The sequence below is a fragment of the Candoia aspera genome, chromosome 2 (assembly GCF_035149785.1).
Source record: "Candoia aspera isolate rCanAsp1 chromosome 2, rCanAsp1.hap2, whole genome shotgun sequence".
NCBI lineage: Eukaryota > Metazoa > Chordata > Lepidosauria > Squamata > Boidae > Candoia > Candoia aspera.
The window spans coordinates 167036911-167058874 of NC_086154.1; positions in this window are offsets into that span (position 1 = coordinate 167036911).

The window sequence follows — 21964 nt, forward strand, 5'->3', positions numbered from 1 at the left end:
TGCCACGCAGTGGACAGTGCTTGCTTGGTTCCGATTAGTTTTAAAAATTCCCGCCAAAACTTTGACGTGAATTGTGTTCCTCTGTCGGTCACCAACCTGTAGGGGGCGCCGTGGATCCTGTATATGTGTGTTAGGAATAAACGTGCCAGCTGCTGTGCGGAGGGGATGGTTGCGCACGGGATGAAGTGTGCTTGTTTCGAGAAATAGTCTTTTACCACCCATATCACAGTTTTTCTTTGGCTGGGTGGGAGGTCCACAATGAAATCCATGGAAATTTCTTCCCATGGCCGGGAGGGGCTGGCTACCGCCTGTAGCAGCCCGTGGGGTTTCCCTCCTTTACGTTTGGTGGTGGCACATATGGGGCAGTTGCCTACGTAGTCTTTTACGTCCTTTCTGAGGTTTGGCCACCAAAATTGCCTCCTCGTTAGGTGGAGGGTTTTTACAAACCCAAAATGCCCTGCAGATTTGTCATCGTGCGCTCTGTGTAAGATTTCCCCCCGCAGTGATTCGGGCACGTACAAGGCTTTCTCTTTCCAGGCGATGTTGTCTTTGAAAGATACATGTTGTTGGTTATTCTGCAACCATGTATCTTGCTGTAGTGCTTGTGTGAGTCTTTGTTGCCAGTTCGGTGAAATTGAGCGTCGGCTCCGATCGCTCCCCGCCGTTCGTGCTGGCGTGCGCTGATTCCTTGTCTGGCTCCGCGTGACAGCTGGGCAGCCGAGCTGTTTCTCGGTCCATACTGTTCCTACGATGTCGGAGGCTTGCGTGTCGTCCTGTGGCCGTCGGGAAAGGGCGTCTGCCAAGAAGTTTTTCTTGCCCGGTATGAATTTCAGCGTGAAATTGAACCGGCTGAAAAACTGAGCCCATCGCACCTGCTTCGGGCTGAGTCGTTTTGGTGTGCTGAGTGCCTCCAGGTTCTTGTGGTCCGTCCAGACCTCGAAGGGGCAGGAGGCCCCCTCCAGCAGGTGTCGCCACGTTTCCAAGGCTGTCTTCACTGCAAACGCCTCCTTTTCCCATACGTGCCATCTCCGCTCCGTTTCGGAGAATTTGCGGGAAAGGTAGGCGCAGGGCTTTAGGTGGTTGTCGGAGTCCTTTTGGAGCAGGATGGCTCCGATGGAAAAGTCGGAGGCATCTGCCTGCACCACAAAAGGCTTGGTGGGGTCGGGGTGTTGTAACACTGGCTCAGCTGTGAAGAGGGTTTTCAGTCTCTCGAAAGCCGTTTGACAGTCAGCTGTCCAATTCAGTAGCGCCCCCGGGTTCCTCGATTTGCGCGTGTCCCCCAAGCCCTTAGTCTTTAGCAGGTTAGTTAGGGGCAATATAGTCTCTGCCAGCCTGGGCGTGAACCCCCTGTAGAAATTAGTGAATCCCAGGAGGCTTTGCAGCTGTCTCCTCGTGCGTGGGCGTTCCCACGCCAGGATGGCTTGGACCTTGCTGGGGTCCATTTCTATCCCTTTAGCAGAAATCCTATACCCTAGGTAGTCAATTTGTTTTTTGTGAAACTCGCACTTGGAGAGCTTTACAAACAGCTCTGCCTTGCGAAGTTTCTTGAGCACGTCTTTTACCAAGCGTTCGTGCTCACGTTCTGTTTCTGTGTAGATCAATACATCATCCAGGTAAACCAAAACCCCCTTAAAAAGGTGGTCACGCAGGACCTCATTAATTAACTGCATGAATACCCCCGGTGCTCCTGCCAATCCGAATGGGAGTACTTTATATTGAAACGCCCCCAATGGGCAATTGAAAGCAGTCTTCCACTCATCCCCCTCCCGTATCCGTATGCGGTAATAGGCTTCCCTTATGTCCAGTTTGGAGAATACCTTACCCTTTACCAAGTGGGACAAAATGTCCTTTATTAAGGGTAAGGGGTATTTATTTGAAATGCTTGCTGCGTTTAATCCGCGGTAGTCTGTACAGAGCCGCAATGCCCCGTCCTTTTTCTCGCGAAAGAGGACTGGCGCTCCCACTGGAGAGTTTGCTGGCTCGATAAAACCTCTCGCCAGGTTTTTGTCTATGAAGTCCCTTAATGCAGCTAGCTCTCGCTGGGTCATAGCATATATTTTTGGTTTGGGTAGGGGTACCCCCGGGACCAGTTCAATGGTGCAGTCCGTCTTTCTGTGGGGGGGGAGTTTGTCCGCCTCTTTCTCACCGAAAACGTCGGCGAAATCCCCGTATTTGGTCGGCAGTCCCTCTGGCAGTGCTGTCTCTCTGTGTTCCACAGTCGTCGTCGCCCCCCCCATGGCTGCTCGGGGAACCCTGTTCCCTGAAGGTGCTTGGTAACGCCCGTCAGCAAACTTAATCTCTCTGGTTCTCCAGTTGATGACTGGGTTTTGCTGCACGAGCCATGGGATCCCCAGTATGAGTCGGGGTTGCCCCACCGGTGCCACGATGAAAGCCAATTTTTCCTCGTGGCTGCCGAGCCGTAGCGCGGTTTCTCCGGTGTATTGGGTGACCGGGCCCCCTCCCGCTGCAGATCCATCGAGCTGCGAGAACACCAGGTGGTGCTGAAGTGGATAGCAGCGGAGGTCGAGTGCGGCTGCCAGGTCAGGGTGCATGAGGCTTTTGGAGCAACCCGAATCAATGAGTGCCCAGACCTTTTCGGTTTTATTTCTATGGGTGAGGGTGACACGGACGTAGAGGGTGGGGCATTCCTCACTCACCCCTTTGTCGAAGCGCCTGTCAGTGTCCTCCACCTGTCCTTCGGCGCCCCTTAGGCCAGGTGGTTGTCGTTTCCCGCCGCCTCATCGGGGTTGCTTTCCTCCTCCTCTGAACTGTAGGGGCCGTGTCTGCGTCGGTACTCCCCCTTTGCTGCTGGTCGCTTTCTTGGCGCTGGGGTTGGTGCTGTTTGTGCCCTCCTTGGGCTCTCTCTGGGCGTCGTTTTGGGGCATGCGGCTGCTTTGTGATCTTCCCTGCCGCACGTGAAGCATTGCCCTTTTGCGAAGCGTCTGTCCCGTTCCTCCTTCCAAGGTTGGGGTCTCGCCCTCACCTGCCTTGCGTTGGTGCGTGGGGGTCTCACTGTCTCCATCTGTTGCGTTTCCCTCCTTGCGTGGAGGAACGTGTCGTGGGCGTTCTCCGCTTCCGCTGCCAGCTGGATCCACCCCGTGAGGGAGCTGGGGTTGTCGCGGCCAAGTGCCCACCGGAGGACATTTAAGTTGAGTCCATGTTTGAACTTCTCAATCAGTGTCGATTGAGACCAAGTGTCCACTTTTCCGGCTAGGGCTTGGAACTCCATGGCATACTCAGCCACGGAGCGCGGGCTTTGTTTAAGTGTCTCTAGCGCCCCTTTTGCCTTTTCTTGCTCCAGGGGGTCCCTGAAGTGCCTTTCTAGTGCCTGCAGGAATTCAGTGCTGTCCTGCAGCGCCCGGGCGCCTGATTGGCACAATTGGACGTACCAATCGGCGGCCCGTCCTTTTAATTTTATGGCCAGGGCATTGATTTTGCCCCGCTCAGTTCTGAAGCAGGGACCCCATTCTTCGAGGTAGTACCTCGCGTTAGTCAAAAAGAAGGAGAGTTTCGAGGGGTCCCCATCGAACTTTATGCCAAAGTCTTTGGCGGGTGTCCTGGTCTGGCTCCTGGCCCCCTCTGCGTCGTGCCTCGGGCTCTGCAGGAGCTGCTGCGGGTCGGGGTGTCTCCGGTTCTCTTGCGGCATTGGTGCCTCTCTCTGGGGCTCCTCGCAAGGTCGTCGTCCCATCGCTCGGGGGGGAGGGCGGGGTGTTCTCCCTCGGTCGGGCTCCTGGATCCAGGCTCCGCCGTCACCGTCGCCGCCCGCCGGGTCGTCCCTCCGCCTCTCAGCCTGGCGCATCTCCCGTCGTGGGGTGGGCTCCTGGGGCCGGACGCCGCCGCCGCCGAGGTTGTCCCGCCGTCTCACGTCCGGGCGCGCCTCCGCTCGTTGGGTGGCCTCCTGGGGTCGGGTCCCGCCGTGGTCGCCGCCGTCCGCTGGGTCTCCGCCCCGTCTCGCCTCCCGGTGCGCCTCAGGTCGTCGGTTGGGCTCCTTGGGTCGGGTTCCGCCGTCACCGCCGCCCCGCTCGCCCTGCCTCCTTTCGACCGGGGGTGCCTCTGCGCCGCCTCCGTCGCAGAGTCCCTGTGCCGCCGTCAGCTGTTGGAGCATCTGCCGCACCGCCTGCATCCCTTCCTCCAACGCGTCGAGCCTCTCCGCCGTCCCCGGCTTCCCGCCGAGGTTTTCGCCGCTCCGCTCGCCCTCGCCGTTGGCCGTGGTAGAGGACGGATCGTCCCTCGATCCCGCCGCGGTGCCAGGCGCGCCCTCGCCTTCGAGCGCCCAGGGTGGCGGTTCGTCTCGCGCTTCCTCCGGGGTTGCCTGTAGGCTTGGAGAGGGTCCCCTCGTCTCGCCCCCGGTGCCTCGCGGGCTCCGGGGCGCCGGGGTGGGTCCCTCCCCCGCTGCTTCCCCCCAGCTGGGTCCCATACTTACCGGGGCGTTGAATCGCCCGGACCACAGCTGCATCCCGCCCTGCGAGAGCGGGGCTTCGTCGCCGGGCGCCGAAGGGTTGCGCGTCCTCGGTTCCTGGTTCTCCATGCCTGGCTGGGTCCCTCACAAACGTGTTGGATAGGTACCAGGTGGAAAAAAATTTTTTGGGTTCCCGTTTTTATGTCAGGGCCAGCCTCTCTTCGCAATAAGACACAGACTCACTTAATGGGTACTAAGGATTTCTGGTTTATTGGAATGATAGCTGACAGATCGAAAAACGGGAACGGGGTAGGTAGTGTGGGGGTGCCCCTTTTATACCCTCCTGTATTGCCCCGGGCTTCCCCACCCCTCAATGCCCCGATCCCTCTTGATGGGATCCTTGATGGCTGCGTGGGCGTTTTCCCCGGTGTCCTCTTTGTCTTCCTGTAACGGTTGAGTTCTCCGGGGCACCATGTGCTCCTTATCTTCACCCCTCTGACGTCCCTCTTTTCAGGTGTTGATGGGATCATGGGTGTGGGTGTCTTTGGGTGCTTGTTTTAATCCCTGATTGGATTATCTTCTTCCCCCTTTTCCTTAATGATCATGATCCACGTTGTGAGGCTCTTTGTGCCTTGCAACGAGGTCATGACAGTCGGCCTTTTTTTCCCCTGCAAGCCCCTTGTGGGCAGGCAGCGGTCTTGGGCTCCTGCAGACTCTTGTGGCCTGTCAATGGTGCCCCGCCGAGTCTGGGTTTTGGGAGAAGGACTCGGTACCTGGCAGGTGGCACAGGAAGGTCTTCCACCGTGTTCCTCGCACAACATGAAAACGGACAGCTTTTCAAGATGTTCTGTATGGAGAGGGGAGCAGAGAAAGAGACTTGAGCCAGGGGGAGAGGTTCGAGGCCCGTGACTTTCTCCCCCTTCCCAGTTTCTTGGGGGCCCTGCGGGCCTCGCTTACTCTGAATAGCCTCCGTAGCGCCATAGCAGAGGCTGGATGGCTCTGCAGGGAAAGGGATTCGTGGTGCAACGATTAGCAACCAGCAAGCGAGGTCCAGAGTAGTGTCTGCCAGCTGGCAGGCAAAGCCACAATGGGAATGAGCAGCCTGGGGGTTGGCCTGTGGCTTTAAAGGTTTGCTGAGTCTTGTTCCCTTGGCAACTGGGAAAACATCCCCATTGGCCACCTTTTGTACCTACCCAAGAATGGCTGCTGTCTGGTGGCCAGGAGTGGCCGGGCAGCCCAGTGGCTGACTCTCTTGGTGGCCTTTGGCCTCTGCCTTTCGTGTGGCAAGCTGTCTGTTCGTGAGCAGCGCAAAAGCACAATCACCCGTGGCACAAAGCACAGAGAGGGGCCAGAGATGCCGCCTTGCTTCTCTGCTGGGCCTCTTGGGCAATCTGACCTTCCTTTCCCCTTCGGGCCAGCACAGCCTGCTATCTCTTGCCCACCACTTAGCGGGGTCCGAGTCCTGTCTGCTCAGGGGAGAATTCTCTTCTTTTTCCCTGCGCGGGGGCCTGGGGTTGAACAGTTTGGGGGGGCATACAAGAGGAACAGGGCGGCCTCTCTCATGTCATTCAAAGCCACCTCCCCTCTCCGCCAGCCAGCCTGGATGTTGGTGGTGATGTATGAAGCCCAAGAAGGCCACCAGTGGCTCATCTGAGATGCAGAGTAATGGCAGGAGTGGGGGCTGCCATGACAAAAGCTGCCATCCTCTCTCTTCCATGACTCAAAGCCTGCTGCATCCGCCTGTTCTGGCCTGTCTGCCTCTCCTTTCAAAAGAAGCCTAACAAGAAATAGAAATAAACGACCAGGAGGTTTCCCCATTTGAGATGAGAGATTTACAGTATGCATTTGAAACTAATAAGTCCTTGGCCAGCAGGGTTGCCCCTGTTCTGGTCCTACCAGAGGTCATCCACTACTTCAATCAATGCTGCCTCAGCACTAGAGCTGGGCCTGAAAGCTAGACAAAAAGGGCCCAGATAATCCAATGCTCCCGGGGCCTTCTGGAATGCAGGCCCACCACCTTCTCCAGCATTGTAACGATTGCCCTACTCAAATAAAAAGCTCAGACTCCAAGTCTAAGTTTAAGGTCTGGTTTATTTAGAATTTGGTGCAAACAGAAAGAAAGCTGAGAATGAGAAAAGCGCGCCTAAACTCAAACTAAATAGCTCCGTTTCCAACAACGATCCCCCCCCCCCACATATAGAACAATCCCACGTTCCCAGGTACTCCTAACGAGCTCTGCTGATCAACGGGCAAAAAGACCTTGACATTTAAGAGATAACCCAAAGACATTCCTTCCTGGCACAGCCCTACACATCTCCCCGTACAAGGTTTATCAGCAGCACCCTGCCAGCCAGGAACACCCATCAACACTCTGGCATGCGAACTGTTACGATGGAGCGAACATCGCAACGGTGATCATGACATACTGCCCCCCCGACAAAAATCAGGCAGAAGGTTTAGAAGGGTAGGCAACATGAGAAGCGTGGATTAAATCAGGTGCGAGGACATCGCGCGCAGCGACCCTTTCAGGATGGGGAAAATGCTTCCAGCGAACTAAATAGTGAAGAGACCCCTGAAGCCTGCGAGAGTCGAGAATCTCCTTGACCTCGAAGTGCTGCTGGCCGTCAATCATGACAGGCGGAGGGGGAGGAGGTCATGGATGCCAACGAGAGGAGTCCTGGGCAGGCTTGAGCAAGCTGCAGTGAAAAACAGGGTGCAAACGCTTGAAATTATGAGGCAGATCCAAACGAACAGTGACAGGATTGATAATAGCAGTAACAGGAAAGGGACCAATAAACTTAGGGGCCAGCTTCTTAGAAGGCTGAGGAGACTTGATAAATCTGGTAGAGAGATAGACCAGGTCCCCAACGCGAAAAGACGGCTGTTGGCGGCGATGCCGGTCAGCATGGAGCTTATAGGAAGCCTGGGCATCTTGTCGAGCGGTTTTAATGAAGGGCCAGGAATCAGCAAGCCGAGAACCCCAGTCACAGGCCGCCACAGCCGGGCCAGGAGGTTGGGGAAACTCAGGGACTGGCACAAAATCCCACCCTGAAACAACCCGAAAGGGGGGTTGACCAGTGCTTTGGTGCACTGCGTTATTGTAAGCGACCTCAGCAAAAGGGAGCAAATCAACCCAGTCATGCTGGTGATAATTGATGTAAGAGTGAAGAAATTGCTCTAGGGTGCCATTAAGGACCTCCGTAGATCCGTCAGTCTGGGGATGCCAAGAGGTTGACAATGCCTGTTCAGTGCCAATGAGTTTCAAAACAGCCCGCCAAAAGCGCGAGGTAAATTGTGTGCCCCTACCGGTCACCAAACGAGAGGGGCAGCCGTGGGGGCGGTAGACGTGCACCAAAAAGAGTTTCGCCAGCTGTTGAGCCGATGGAATGGACGCACAGGGAACAAAGTGGGCCTGCTTAGAAAAATAGTCTTTGACCACCCAAATGACAGTCTTCTTCTGACTGGGAGGCAAGTCCACAATAAAATCCATGGAGATTTCTTCCCAAGGGCGAGAAGGGTCAGCCACAGGCTGCAATAGCCCCTGGGGTTTACCTGACAGTCGCTTAGACATAGCGCAGACAGGGCAGGAAGCGACATAAGCCTTGACATCCTTTCTCAAGGAGGGCCACCAACATTGCAGCCAAACCAAATGGAGGGATTTGAGAAAACCAAAATGACCAGCTTGTTTGCTGTCATGAGAACAGGCAAGTATTGTAGCTCGTTGAGAGTCAGGCACATATCAACGCCCCCCCACCCAAGCTAGGTCGTGCTCAAGGGAAACCTTGTCAGGGTTAGCCAGAAGCCAGGGATCAGACTTCAAAGCTGAGACAAAAGTTGCCCGCAACCCACCAGGCATTTGGGGATGCCTGCGGGCACGAGAGCGCTGCACCGGAGCCGTTTGTGAGGAGGGAGGGGGCTGCCCCCGAGCGCGGCTCCTGGGGACAGCGACCAAACCCAATTGTGGCTCCGTGAGCACAGTCCCAATAACATCGGAGATAGGCTCTGCATCCTGTGGCAAGCGGGAAAGTGCATCAGCCAAAAAATTCTTCTTGCCCGGGATAAACTTAAGTTAAAAATTAAAACGGCTAAAAAACTGAGCCCGGCGTATCTGTTTTGGGCTGAGATGCCTGGGCGTGCGGAGCGCTTCTAGGTTGCGGTGATCCGTCCAAACCTCAAAAGGGGAGGTAGCCCCCTCCAAAAGGTGACGCCAAGCTTCCAACGCAGCTTTAACCGCAAAAGCCTCCTTTTCCCAAACATGCCAGCATCTCTCCGTTTCAGAAAACTTACGGGAGAGATAGGCACAAGGCTTCAAAAGCCCAGCAGAATCCTTCTGCAACAAAATAGCTCCAATAGAAAAATCAGAAGCATCAACTTGAACAACGGAAGGCCGCTCAGGGTCAGGGTGGGATAGAATGGGCTCCGCTCTAAAAAGGGTTTTAACTGATCAAAGGCAGCCTGACAGGCAGGAGTCCAATTGAGCACGGCCCCCGGGTTTTTCACTTTGCGCGTCTCCCCGACCCCTTTGGTGCGCAATAAATCAGTCAGGGGCAGAGCAATCTCCGCAAACCCCTGGACAAAGGATCTGTAAAAGTTAGCGAACCCCAAAAAACTTTGAAGTTGGCGACGGGTGCGTGGGCGCTCCCAGTTGAGAACCGCCTGCACCTTCACAGGATCCATTTCAATGCCTTGGTCAGAAACCCTGTAGCCCAAGGAATCTAAGCGAGACTTATGGAATTCACATTTAGAAAGCTTAGCGTACAGCTCAGCGTTCCGGAGCTTGGTGAGAACCTGTGTAAGGAGCTTTTCGTGCTCCTTCTCCATTTTGGTGTAGATGAGAACATCATCCAAATAAACCAACACGCCCTTAAACAAATGTTCATGTAACACCTCATTAATGAGTTGCATAAAAACCCCTGGGGCCCCTGCAAGGCCAAAAGGAAGAACCTTATATTGAAACGAACCCAAGGGGCAATTAAAAGCAGTTTTCCATTCATCCCCCTCCCGAATGCGAATGCGGTAGTATGCCTCGCGAAGGTCAAGCTTGGAAAAAATTCTACCAGTGGACAAATGAGCTAACATGTCTTTTACGAGAGGCAGAGGGTACTTGTTTGAGAGGGAGGCGGAATTTAACCCCCGATAGTCCATGCACAGTCTTAGGGTGCCATCCTTTTTCTCATGGAATAAAACGGGAGCCCCAACCGGGGAGTTAGCCGGTTCAATAAAACCCCTAGCCAGGTTTTTATCAATGAACTCCCGTAACGCCTCAAGTTCTTTCTTGGTCATAGGATAAATCTTCGGCTTGGGTAAGGGAACGTCGGGAAGAAGTTCAATGGCACAGTTAGTCTTGCGATGGGGGGGGGCAACTGGTCAGCCTCCTCCTCCCTGAAGACGTCAGCAAAGTCCAAGTACTTTGCCGGCAGTCCCTCCAGGGGGGGGAGTGGGAGCTTGCGAGTCAACAATTTCAACCCTCCCCGCAGCCAAAGTTAGGGATCTCCCCACAACGGGAGCTTGGTAGAAACCATCCTCAAACGTTAGAGTACGGGTTTTCCAATTAACGTAAGGGTTGTGCTCGGTTAGCCAGGGGATCCCCAAAACAACCAAAGGATTGCCCACTGGGGTAACTATGAACTGGATCAGTTCGATGTGTGTGCCCATTTGCAGCGTAACCTCCCCAGTAAACTGGGTGGCTGGACCTCCTCCCACCGTGGAACCATCGAGCTGCTGAAAAATCAGCGGTTTAGGGAGAGGGGAGCAGGGCAAGACCAAAGCAGCGACCAGGTCGGGATGGATTAAACATCTGGAACACCCTGAATCGACCAAAGCCCACACGTCGACGGACTTGGATCGATAGGTCAACTGGATTTTTACAGCTAGGATGGGGCAATCAGCACTCACCATGTTGGTATCGCGCCCATTCTCCACCACCTGCCCAGCGGCGCTGTTTAAGGCAGGTGGAAGGCGTTTCCCGCCGGCTGCTCCAGGGCGACCAAAGCGTCTCCTGTAAAGTATAGCTCATCCTCTTCGTCCACGGGCGCCAGCACCCCCGCCAGCCGGCTAGGGGCGTTAGGTGCCTTTTGGGGTACCTTTTTAGTTGGTTTAGAGGGGCGGTCCGCTGCCTTAGCTTTTTGACAGTCCGCTGAGTGGTGGCCTGGTTTGCCACACTTGATGCACTGGCCCCGGGTGAAACGGCGTTGCCTTTCCTCAGCCCAGCTGGAGTCCGACTGCATCCTCGGCCCCTTTGCACTGCAGGGCGGCTTGTCTCCTTTTGTAGCTCGCATAAAGGTGCGCTGGGCATGCTCAGCCTTCCCGGCCAGACAGATCCAATCATGCAGGGAGTCTGGATCGTCTCTGCGCAGTGCCCATCGCAACACCTCCCAATTGAGGCCATCCTTAAATTTCTCGATCAAGGTAGCCTCCGACCATTCGGGAACTTTCCCTGCCAAAACTTTAAATTCAAGGGCATAATCAGCAACCAATTTTTGTCCCTGAACCAGTTCATTCAGAGCATCCTTAGCCCTTTCCTTAGCCAGGGGATCCTCAAAATACCGTTTCAAAGCGGCTAGAAAGGAATCAAATGCGGTCAGCGCTGGGGCTCTTGATTTGCATAACTGGACATACCAGTCAGCTGCTCTGCCCTTCAGTTTAGTGGCAATAGCTGTAATTTTAGCCCCTTCTGAGCTAAAACAATGTCCATATTGTTGCATATAGTTCATCGCATTGTTGAGGAAGAATGACAAGTTTGTGGGGTCACCATCAAACTTCACTGAAAAGTCCTTGGCTACCCCGCCGCTCGGAGGCACCCCAACCGGTGGACGAGCCGGGGTAACTACCACCGGAGTGGAACCACGGAGAGCTGGGGAAAAGTCCCTTGGCCGGCCCCTTCCCCTCGGAGCTGGCGATGGGGTTGGTGGGACGCTGGGACCCCTTGCTGCCCCCGGACCGCCAACGACCTTTACCAGGTCACTCACTGCGGTTGAAAGTGAGCGTAGCATGTACTCCATGGATTCGATCTTGGATTCAAGGACTCTGATCCTATCTGACGTGGTAGAGTCCTCCAGCCCCGGCCCTTCAGGTCGCTGACTTCCCGACACTTTTGTGGACTCTCTTTCAGGAGTCAGTGGGCATCGCAGTTTCCATGTGGTGCGAGACGTCCCCGGCCGGGGGTCTGCCAGGGCACCCCACAGGAACTGTTGGTGTTCGGCGAGCCCTTCGTCCGTCGGTTCCCTCTCCTCCGGGCTAGAGGTTGGATCTCTGGAATGGGGTGCAGGGTGGGATGGGAGGGGGCCCGAGTCCCTGCTCAGGAACGCCGTCTCCAACAGCTGTCTGGTCGCCCCCCAAATCCCGTCGACTCCTTCCCCAATTCTGCCATCGCTAACTTCTTCTCTCTCAAGAAAAATTCCTTGGTAGAGACTAGCGAGGTTTGTTCATGGAATGATTCTCAGCTTTATGTAACGACTGCCCTACTCAAATAAAAAGCTCAGACTCCAAATCTAAGTTTAAGGTCTGGTTTATTTAGAATAAGGTGCAAACAGAAAGAAAGCTGAGAATGAGAAAAGCGCACCTAAACTCAAACTAAATAGCTCCGTTTCCAACAACGATCCCCCCCCCCCCCCTGCATATAGAACAATCCCACAGTCCCAGGTACTCCTAACGAGCTCTGCTGATCAACGGGCAAAAAGACCTTGACATTTAAGAGATAACCCAAAGACATTCCTTCCTGGCACAGCCCTACACATCTCCCCGTACAAGGTTTATCAGCAGCACCCTCCCAGCCAGGAACATCCATCAACACTCTGGCATGCGAAGCGTTACGATGGAGTGAACATCGCAACGGTGATCATGAGAACCATCTTATCAAAATGGAAAGGTTGGAGATAGATTGGATGTTTGGGGGGGCATACAAGAGGGACAGGGCAGCCTCTCTCATGTCATTCAAAGCCACCTCCCCTCTCCGCCAGCCAGCCTGGACGTTGGTGGTGATGTAAGAAGCCCAAGAAGGCCACCAGTGGCTCATCTGAGATGCAGAGTAATGCAGGAGTGGGGGCTGCCATGACAAAAGCTGCCATCCTCTCTCTTCCATGACTCAAAGCCTGCTGCATCCGCCTGTTCTGGCCTGTCTGCCTCTCCTTTCAAAAGAAGCCTAACAAGAAATAGAAATAAACAACCAGGAGGTTTCCCCATTTGAGATGAGAGATTTACAGTATGCATTTGAAACTAATAAGTCCTTGGCCAGCAGGGTTGCCCCTGTTCTGGTCCTACCAGAGGTCATCCACTACTTCAATCAATGCTGCCTCAGCACTAGAGCTGGGCCTGAAAGCTAGACAAAAAGGGCCCAGATAATCCAATGCTCCCGGGGCCTTCTGGAATGCAGGCCCACCACCTTCTCCACCATCTTACCAAAATGGAAAGGTTGGAGATAGATTGGATGTTATTGTATGATTCCTATATAAAATACTCCTTCCAGAAATCAGTTTGGCCACATTTTGGCTTGTATGGCACAACCAAAGCCCAGTTTTACCCCAAGCGTGTTCCCATCAGGCCTGTATCACCCCATGAAGGAGGAACGTCTAATTCTCTACGCACTTAAGTCCTTCAGGCACTCTTGGGTCAAACTATTATAAACACTTGAATTAAGCCTTATTTTTTGACAAGTTTTTTAACAAAGAGACCATAGGTGCCAGGCCAACATTTACCAAAGCTGTTTTACAATACTTTTTCTGAAATCAGAAGGCAACCAGGTGAGAAATGCCATTTGTCTTGCGCCAGCATCTTTCCTGTAACATAATTACAGTTGTATGAACAATAAAATGACTACTGCTGCTGCTTCCTGCTTGCATCTGTAGAGCGCTTTCCCACTCTTCTAGCCTCCTTTTGTTGCCTTAAGAAACTAGCCAGCCATCAGGGAGTATCGCCAACAACTCTGAGACAGCCGAGTTCTGCCAATGATCGGGGGGCCTTCCCAGGAGAGGCCAGTGTTGGGACTAGCTATGCCAACTGCAGAACTGAATATGTGAAACCGTTTCTTTCTCACAGAAGGCCTTCTGCTGACCATTATTGTGCAATAACAGTGTGGTTGTAAAACAACATTTGTAGTGAGAAGGCATCCTAGCACCAAACCCAAGGCAAAGGTGTTAAGAGAACTAAAAGGCAAACAAACAAACAAACAAACAAACAAGTCAATCTGTTCACATGTAATTGAAAGAAGGAAATTGGCACACAGTTTCAGTATCTAAAGGGTAATCATCCAAATGCAAACCTGCTCGGGCTGATTCATTGACTTCAGTGCCATCTGTGTGCTTGTGAAAAGAAATGGTGAGTACGCACCTTTCATATAAAAGGAAGAAATGAAGCTGCTTGTCATGTTCACTGTTCCGGTGTTTGTCTACATCATAACGGTTCGCTTGCCAAGGTGCTGATAGGTGTTCGGGCTGGGAGGGTGCTGCTGAGAGCCTTGTACAGGAGACGCGCTGGACTGTGCCAGGAGGAATGTCTTTAGGCTATCTCTGAAATGTCAAGGTCTTTTTGCCCCTTGATCAGCAGAGCTCGTTAGGAGCACCTGGGAATGTGGGGCGAACTGTATGTGAGGGAGGGGGTGGGGTGTTGTTTGCAAAGACGCTATTTAGTTTGAGTTTAGGCGCGCTTTTCTCATTCTCAGCTTTTTAGCTGTTTGCACTCTTTTCTAAATAAATCCAGAACCTGAATTGACATTTTGAGTCTGAGAGTTTTATTTAGAGTAAGGCAATCATCACACTGCTATCTAGTGATAGGAAGTAGTCTTGAGTGTCTGCTTTTTCATACCAAATCTAAAGGGCATTGGAGGTGCTGCAGAGAACAACTTTTAGTGGTTGAGTGGTATTAACCAACTACAATGTTGACATTTTCTGTACAGTTTAGGGTGCTCCAAGCCAGTCTTACTAGTGGGAATCTTCTTGTGCATGGGGCAAAGGAGGCCATCTTTTACTATCAGCAAGTAGCCACGACTAGAGAAATTGCCTGGCAGACCAGAAAGGAAACCAGAGCACCAATGCATTCTTTGGAAGGGAAGGACTGAGCGAGAATGTGACCTGAGACCTTCGGGCTTCACTCTGGCCTTAGTTCACTTGAATAGCTCTGAGGCCCCTTCGAGTTGGGTGCCTGGCTTTGAAGAACACCACAGAAGGAAATTTGGGGGACCAACAGGAACACTGTGAGAGACTCCTCCTAATCTTTTTGAAGGTGCCAAGATTGTTGCCCAAGGCACCAAAACGTGCTCCGCCATGGATGAGAGCATAATGGCTCCCTTCACCTCCCAGTGCTCAAACCCATGAGAAACCGCTGTCCTGGGGTCTCCTCGCATGGAGCAGCCATCCAGAGCAGAAGTGGGTGATCTCCCATCCTCTCCTTATCCGGAGAGGTTCTGTGGGACCGGACTACTCGCTGGTCCTTCGTGTCCGGTCCCGGCCCGTGGAAATCACTGACACGCAGGTAAGTTTTATAGATTTACTAAAAAGGCTTTTAAACAGAACTCTAGTGGCAAAAAGCTTTGACCAAACAATCGTACTCCCTCACACCCAAAATATCCAGCCCACCAAAGCTCAACCAGCTTAACTTAGAGGCTCTTTCAGCTGAATCCCCTCAGGCTGATGACTCTTCTGTAACTCCTCGTCATCTTCCAAGGAGTCTGAGCTGGCCATGACACTATCCCCCACCTCAGGGCCCTCCTCTCCTGCAGATTGAGGCCTGGGCTTCTCCAGGTACTGTTAATGGAACAGGTGTGTGAGGCAGGGAGCATAAACATCATCATCTTCCCAGGAACGCTGCTATGGTCCATAGCCCTTCCAATCCACCAGATACTGGAGGTGGTCCCGAAGGACCCGTGAGTTCAGAATGTGGGCTACCTCATATTCAGGTTCCCTTTCCACCACAATGGGTGGTGGGGCCAGTGTGGAGGAACAATGAGGGTTGGGAGGTGCAGCAGGAACCAACAAAGAACAATGGAATACAGGATGAACACAGAAACTGGAGGGTAGCTTAAGCCAGAAAGCAACTGGGTTGATGACAGCTTCCACTTGGAATGGTCCCAGGAAGCGGTGATCCAATTTCTTTGGCGGCTGACGAGTAGCAAGCTTCTTAAATGAAACACACACTAAGTCCCCCATGGCTATCAGTAGACCTGCCTGGCAGTGATGCTCAGCAAACCATTTATAATCATCCTTGGCCTTTTGTAACTGATCTTGGAGAACTTGATGAGTTGCTTGCAGTTCCCGCAAGAGCTGATCCAAGGCTGGAACAGAAGAAGCTGGTGAACTCAGTGGAAAGAATAGGAGGTGCAAGCTACAGTTAGCCATGAATGGCATCATTTAGCTGGAGGTATGCCGAGCACTGTTATAAGCAAACTCTGGCTGTGCTAGGAGGTCTACCCAGTTGTCTTGCTGGTAGGTAAAAAAACATCTGAGATATTGCTCCAGAATCTGATTCACCTGTTCCATCTGTCTCTCCAAATCCAGATGATACACAGAAGATAAGTTGATCTCAACCTCTAGACCTTAGGAAAGTTCTTGCCAAAACTTAGCAATGAATTGTGGGCCACGATCTGAAACCGTGGTCAGGTAAACCATGTCAACGGTAGATACAGGTAATCCTCGCTTATAGATTGGTCACTGAACAACCATTCAACATTATGATAGCCTTGGAAAGGGTGCTTTACATGCCTGTTAAGCACTTCTGGCCATCATAAAACATCTCACACACACACACACACGCACACGCACACACACACCATGGTCATGTCATTGTATTTTGGGTCCTTGGCAACTGGCTCTCATTTACAATCAGTTGCCAAGTGCCCCTCGATCACGTCATCACCGTTTTCAATCTTCTCTGCTGGCTGCCCCAGAAAGTCAATGGGGAAGCCGACAAGGAAGGTTGGAAGTGGAGGGAACGAAGGGGACGGAGAGGATGGGAAACCTTTGGCAGGCTGTAGGAACGAAGCCCAAGTCCTGAAGATTTGAGCTTCGCTCCTGAAGCCACACAAAGGAGTTCATGGGGGGAGGAGAGGGGACATGGTTCAGCAGGTTACAGGAACGAAGCCCAAATCCTGAAGATTTGAGCTTTGCTCCTGCAGCCCTACGAAGGAGTTCCCCTCCATGCGGGGAGGGGAGGGGACATGGGTGGACAGGCTGCAGGAACGAAGCCCAAATCCTGAAGATTTGAGCTTCGCTCCTGCAGCCCCACGGAGTTCCCCTCCATGCAGGGAGGGGAGAGGACACCCTTTGGCAGGCTGCAGGAACAGAGCCCAAATCCTGGAGATTTGAGCTTTGCTCCTGCAGCCCCACGAAGGAGTGCCCCTCCATGTGGGGAGGGGAGGGGACAGCCTTTGTCAGGCTGCAGGAACAGAGCCCAAATCCTGGAGATTTGAGCTTTGCTCCTGCAGCCCCACGAAGGAGTTCCCCTCCATGTGGGGAGGGGAGGGGACAGCCTTTGTCAGGCTGCAGGAACAGAGCCCAAATCCTGGAGATTTGAGCTTTGCTCCTGCAGCCCCACGAAGGAGTGCCCCTCCATGTGGGGAGGGGAGGGGACACCCTTTGTCAGGCTGCAGGAACAGAGCCCAAATCCTGGAGATTTGAGCTTCGCTCCTGCAGTGCCACCATGGATTTATCTTCCCCTCCATCCCCTCTGCTTCCAACCTATGCTGTCACCTTCCCCACTGACTTTCTGGGGAAGCCGGCAGAGAAGATTGCAAGTGGCGATCACATGATCGTGGGGCACTTGGCAACTGGTCATAAATGCAAGCCGGTTGTTAAGCACCCGCTATACAATCACATGACCGGCGGCGGGATGTTTTATGGTGGCTGGAAGTGCTTAACAGGCATGTAAAGCACCCTTTCCAAGGCTATTGCAACTTTGAATGGTCCTTAAGTGAGAGATCATTAAGCGAGGACTACCTGTATATACCGTTTACATGGTTTACCTGACCACTAGTTCTGTTAGGATGTTGTAAGTTTCCATTAGGACTACGCACATGGGAACAAGGTGGTTGAATGCTGGCCAGCTTGTAGTAGCACCACCACTATGGCCACATCAGAAGCATCAGTTTCTACAATGAAGGGTTGTGCAGGGACTGGACGCCACAGGATGGGTTCTGATGCACAAGCTGTCTTTAAGGCTTCAAAAGCCTGTTGTGTATCTTCATCCAAAACGAAAGGTGTTTTCTTTCACAATAGGTGAGTCAAAGGCCGGTATAAAATTTCTATAATAATTGACGAAGACCAGCAAACCCGGAACATCCTTCGTTCTGCGTGGTGGTTGCCAAGTCAGAAGTGCTTTCACTTTATCAGGATCCATGGTGACGCCATCCGAAGAAATGCGCTGACCCAAGAAATCAATAGTCTTCTTCTCAAATTCACATGTGTCAAGGGTGGCAAAAATGATTTTCCCTGAGGCACTGTAATACCATACTGACATACTTCTCATGGTCAGAGAGAGAAGAGAAGAGGAGAATGTGTATTCAAAGTGGCCATAGCGGGTGCGAAAGGAGGTCTTCTATTCCTCACCACTCTGGATATGCACTAGGTTGTAAGCTCCACAGAGGTCGAGCTTGGTAAAAACTTTGGGGCCATGTAACCTCTCTAAGAGCTCGGAAAGGAGAGGCGGGGGGTAGCGATTCCTGATGGTGATCTGGTTTAGCAGCTGGTAGTCATTACACATCCTGAGCTCCCCTGATTTTTTTCTTGACAACCAAGGCAGGAGCAGCTGCAGGTGAGGAAGAAGCCCTTAGAAACCTCCTCTTCAGATTTTTCTCAATGAAGTCCTGCAACGTTGATCACTCTGGCTCTGAAAGTGGGTAAATCCAGGCGACTGGAATCTTGGCACCAGCCACCAGGTCAATGGGGCACTCAAGATTTCTGTTGCCACTTGGCTGGTAGTTATTTCCTCTCCTGGGGCAACTGGGGGTTCACCTTCCAAGGAATCAGAGCTGGCCTTGACACTTCAGTCTTAGTCGCAGTCGTCGTCTCTGCTGTTTTGGAGACGTCTTCGCTCGCCATTCTTCACCCAGAAGCTCGCACATATCAGCTGTTCTGGTCACTAGACAGATGGCAAGAGACAAATGAGGGGAAGGGCCTTCACAGGCGCTCCCTGTGTCTGTTTCCCACTGGGTCAATTGTTAGTTAAATGACTCTCTCTCTCTCTCTCTCTCTCTCTCGTGCTTCCCTCTCTTCAAGATTGAGTTTATGTAGAAACTGGTTTTCTTAAGAAATAAAACCTAACTTTCACTTCAGATACAAAGAGTACCAGCTAGCATTCATTAATAGCTGGACTAAGCAAGCTATCTACATTCTATACAGCTATATTGTGAGCATTTCTTTTATTTCTTTAAAGGGTTGTTCTGCTACTTAATTACTCAGTATTCTTTTAGCACTCTCTTCACGTTCAGGAGGATATCCTCTTACAAGTGTTCCTGCTCAGTTCAATTCTACAACACTAGGGCTCCTGAGTGGGAAGCAGATGAGCTTTCTCATTTGCCCATAATGATTCCCATTGGCTATTTGAGATGCCAAATACCTCTTTTATACAAACAGGAAAATCAGGAGGGTGCATCTTCTTCTGGGCGGGTGACAAAAGCTGCCATCCTCTCTTCTCCATGGCTCAAAGCCTGCTGCATCTGGTCTCAAGTCCTTTGCCTGCTCTGGCCTGGCTCCTTCTCCTTTGAAAACCATCCCAACGACCGATACGAATGAAAGGTGCTCTAAAGTGAGAGAGGGAGAAAGGGCTCCGTGTGAGCAGGGCGAGAGGAAACGGTCCCTGGGTCTTCTGATAGGAACCTGCGTGATCCCCCCTGTCCACTGGGAAGGGGGGAAGAGGACTCACCGTCCCAACGCGGGTGGATTTGCTCCTCGGCTCCAGGTCTGCCTCCCAATGGACTGACATACAGAGCAGCACTGATTTCTCTTCCTTCTCCACTCTTGGCAGTATTTCAACACCAATGCTCTTGACGATTTTTATAACATTTTTACTCTTTGGTCACTGATGAAGAAACAGAATGGAGCAAGCACAGGAGATAACTTAAGCGACATGGTCAAAAGGAGCATTTCTCTATTTCCTGAACAACTGTAATACATCAACAGCCAACTTAGGATGACTGTTACTACAGGGAAGGCAAGAAGCCCACTGGCCAATTCCAGCGGCATTTTATGGGCAAAATTCCTTCCCAGCCCCATCACCCGGCAACTGACTTTTGTGCATAGCAAGGGGATGGTATGGCACCCTAGCTGCCTTTCTCTGCGGTGCCGCAAGATGTTCCCTGGTGCGGGAGGAAGTGCTCAAATTCCTGAAAAGACACAGACGTATCAGGCAGTCGGTTTCTCTGCTCGCAAGCCTTGCCTCAAGCTTAACTGGGAGGAAGCCCGTCAGGGGACATTCCTCCCTCCATGGGAAGGTCCTCTGCTTTTGGCCCCACCCTAAGAGAGCCGACTCAGGCCACGGCAAGTCCCGTCCCATCAGAGGAAAACCCTGCCCCTCGTCCCCTGCTTTCCCTCCGTTAGCCTCCATCTGACACCTGGGCAGCTGCTGCCCAGCTTCCCTCACCGGTCCATCAGATGGAAAGGCCGCCACATTCGGGGGGGTATCGTTGCCGCCTACAGCCTGCTGCCAAGCGCCGGACGGCAGCCACCAGCCCATCTGCAGAGTGGAGGGAGAAGGCCTTTTCCACCAAAGCTTTCGTTCTCTGGGCGACTCGCCTGACTGCAGGGTCCTGGTCACCCAGAAGCTTTTCCAGATCTGCAAAGAAAAAATTTAGACCAGAGCATCAAAATGCATCCTGCACAATCCTTCGCTCCCTCCTTCCCTTCCCCACACTGCAAACCCAAAGCTGTTCCTCTTATCACTTTGCACAGCCATTACTTACAAGCAAGGTAGGTGGGAACTGTCCCTTCTGTGAGGAGGCTGCCATTCAGATGAAGCAGGTGACCTGTAGAGGAAAAGAGGGAGAAAAACACACCACTGTCTCTTTCAAAGCCCAATTCTCAACTGATTGCAGCCGTAACTCCAGAACTCCCCAGGCCTTTGATCCCAGGGGAAATGAGAAGCTCAGCAAGAGGACTACAGGCTCATGCCTTGCCTGGGCTAAAGGAAGGTCCATGGCCCAAGCAGGAAGTTTATGTCTATGGAAGCCTGCAGGGGGCCGTGCTTTTTTGGCTGAAACGTGGCTATTCCTGGGCAGGAGAAACCCTGAACCTGGGGGATGAGACCTCCCGCCTGATTGCCCACAAAGAGGCTTCTCTTTCCATTACCAATGAACATGGCAGCCGTTCTCCTCACTGAAGCCGGCTTGCTCTTAAAGTACGAAAGGCAGGTGAACACCTCCATCCCCAACTGCCCCTCCGAGATGGGGAACCGAATCGAGGAGAAGAGGCAGAAGAGACAGAGGTGGGAGATCGCCAAGAGCTGCGTGCCCCACCCATGCTTCTCACTCTAGAGGGGAACGGGAGCCAGAGAAGGGCTCTTACCAGGCGCTTGGCGATTTGATGCAGAAGCTCCTGCAGGCTGTAAGTCCTCCCCGCCAGGAGGGTGCCCCCAAGGTGCCAATGGAGAGCCTCTGCCAGGTGCTGCAGGGTATCTTTTGCTGCCTTCAAGAACAGAGGAGAGAAAAAAGCTGGGGCCATTCTTCTACTGCTTTCCTCGGGTGAGTCAGCTAGCCAAGCTGCAACCCTCTTTTCCCAGGCAAGCTGGGCCCTCACCTTCGCCACCTTCTCCTCAACATCCTCCATGTGCATCGGCACCGCAATGAGGGTGTGGATGGCTGCTGTCCCCTCAAGATCTTTCCGGTGCTGCAGAAGAGGCCAGATATACTTCAAGGCTGCCCATCGAATGGTTGCTGCTTCCTGTGAAGGACCAAGGAAAAGACTTTTTTTTTCTTGTCCTGCAAGGAATGGGTCCCGTGTAGACTCCCAGTTAAGGTTTCCGTTAACTTTTTCCTCCTCTTCCAAGCAAGGAGGAGCTGAGGACTCACGTGGTGGAAGAGCGAGCAGTACTGGGCAGCCAAGGAGGCGTCCAAACATCCTCCTGTGTCTGGAGGCCGAGCTGCTCTGCCAAGTCCAAGAACTGCAAGGTGATGGCAGGGCTGGAACTGCAGAGCCCACCGAGGACAGCATGGCACAGCTCCTCGGGCCTCATGATCTGCAGAGGAAATGGGAGATTGGAAAAACTCTCCTCCAAGGAAAGAGAGAAGAGAAACCTAACCTTTTCTGATCACAGTTGGGTATCTTAGCTAGAAACCTACTCTCAGCTCTGAGAGAGATCGAAGTGAAGATGGAACGTGAGAGCAGCAAGCCATCCTCATCCCCAGGACTGAGTAAAAGGAAGATCTGCCACCTCCCCACGCGCTCCATCTTGCCTAGACTAGGGGGTTCGATCTCATCCTGGGGTAAGAAGGCCCACTGGCTAAATCTGTCCAGGCCAGCAACATTATTGCTGCAATTCTAAAGTGAAGGTGCTTCCTGGAAGGAAGCATCCTCTACAGTTGTGTCCGAAGAGGAGAAGCTCCGCATTTGCCTGTCCCCTGTGGGTGAGGGCCACTTACCACCTTGT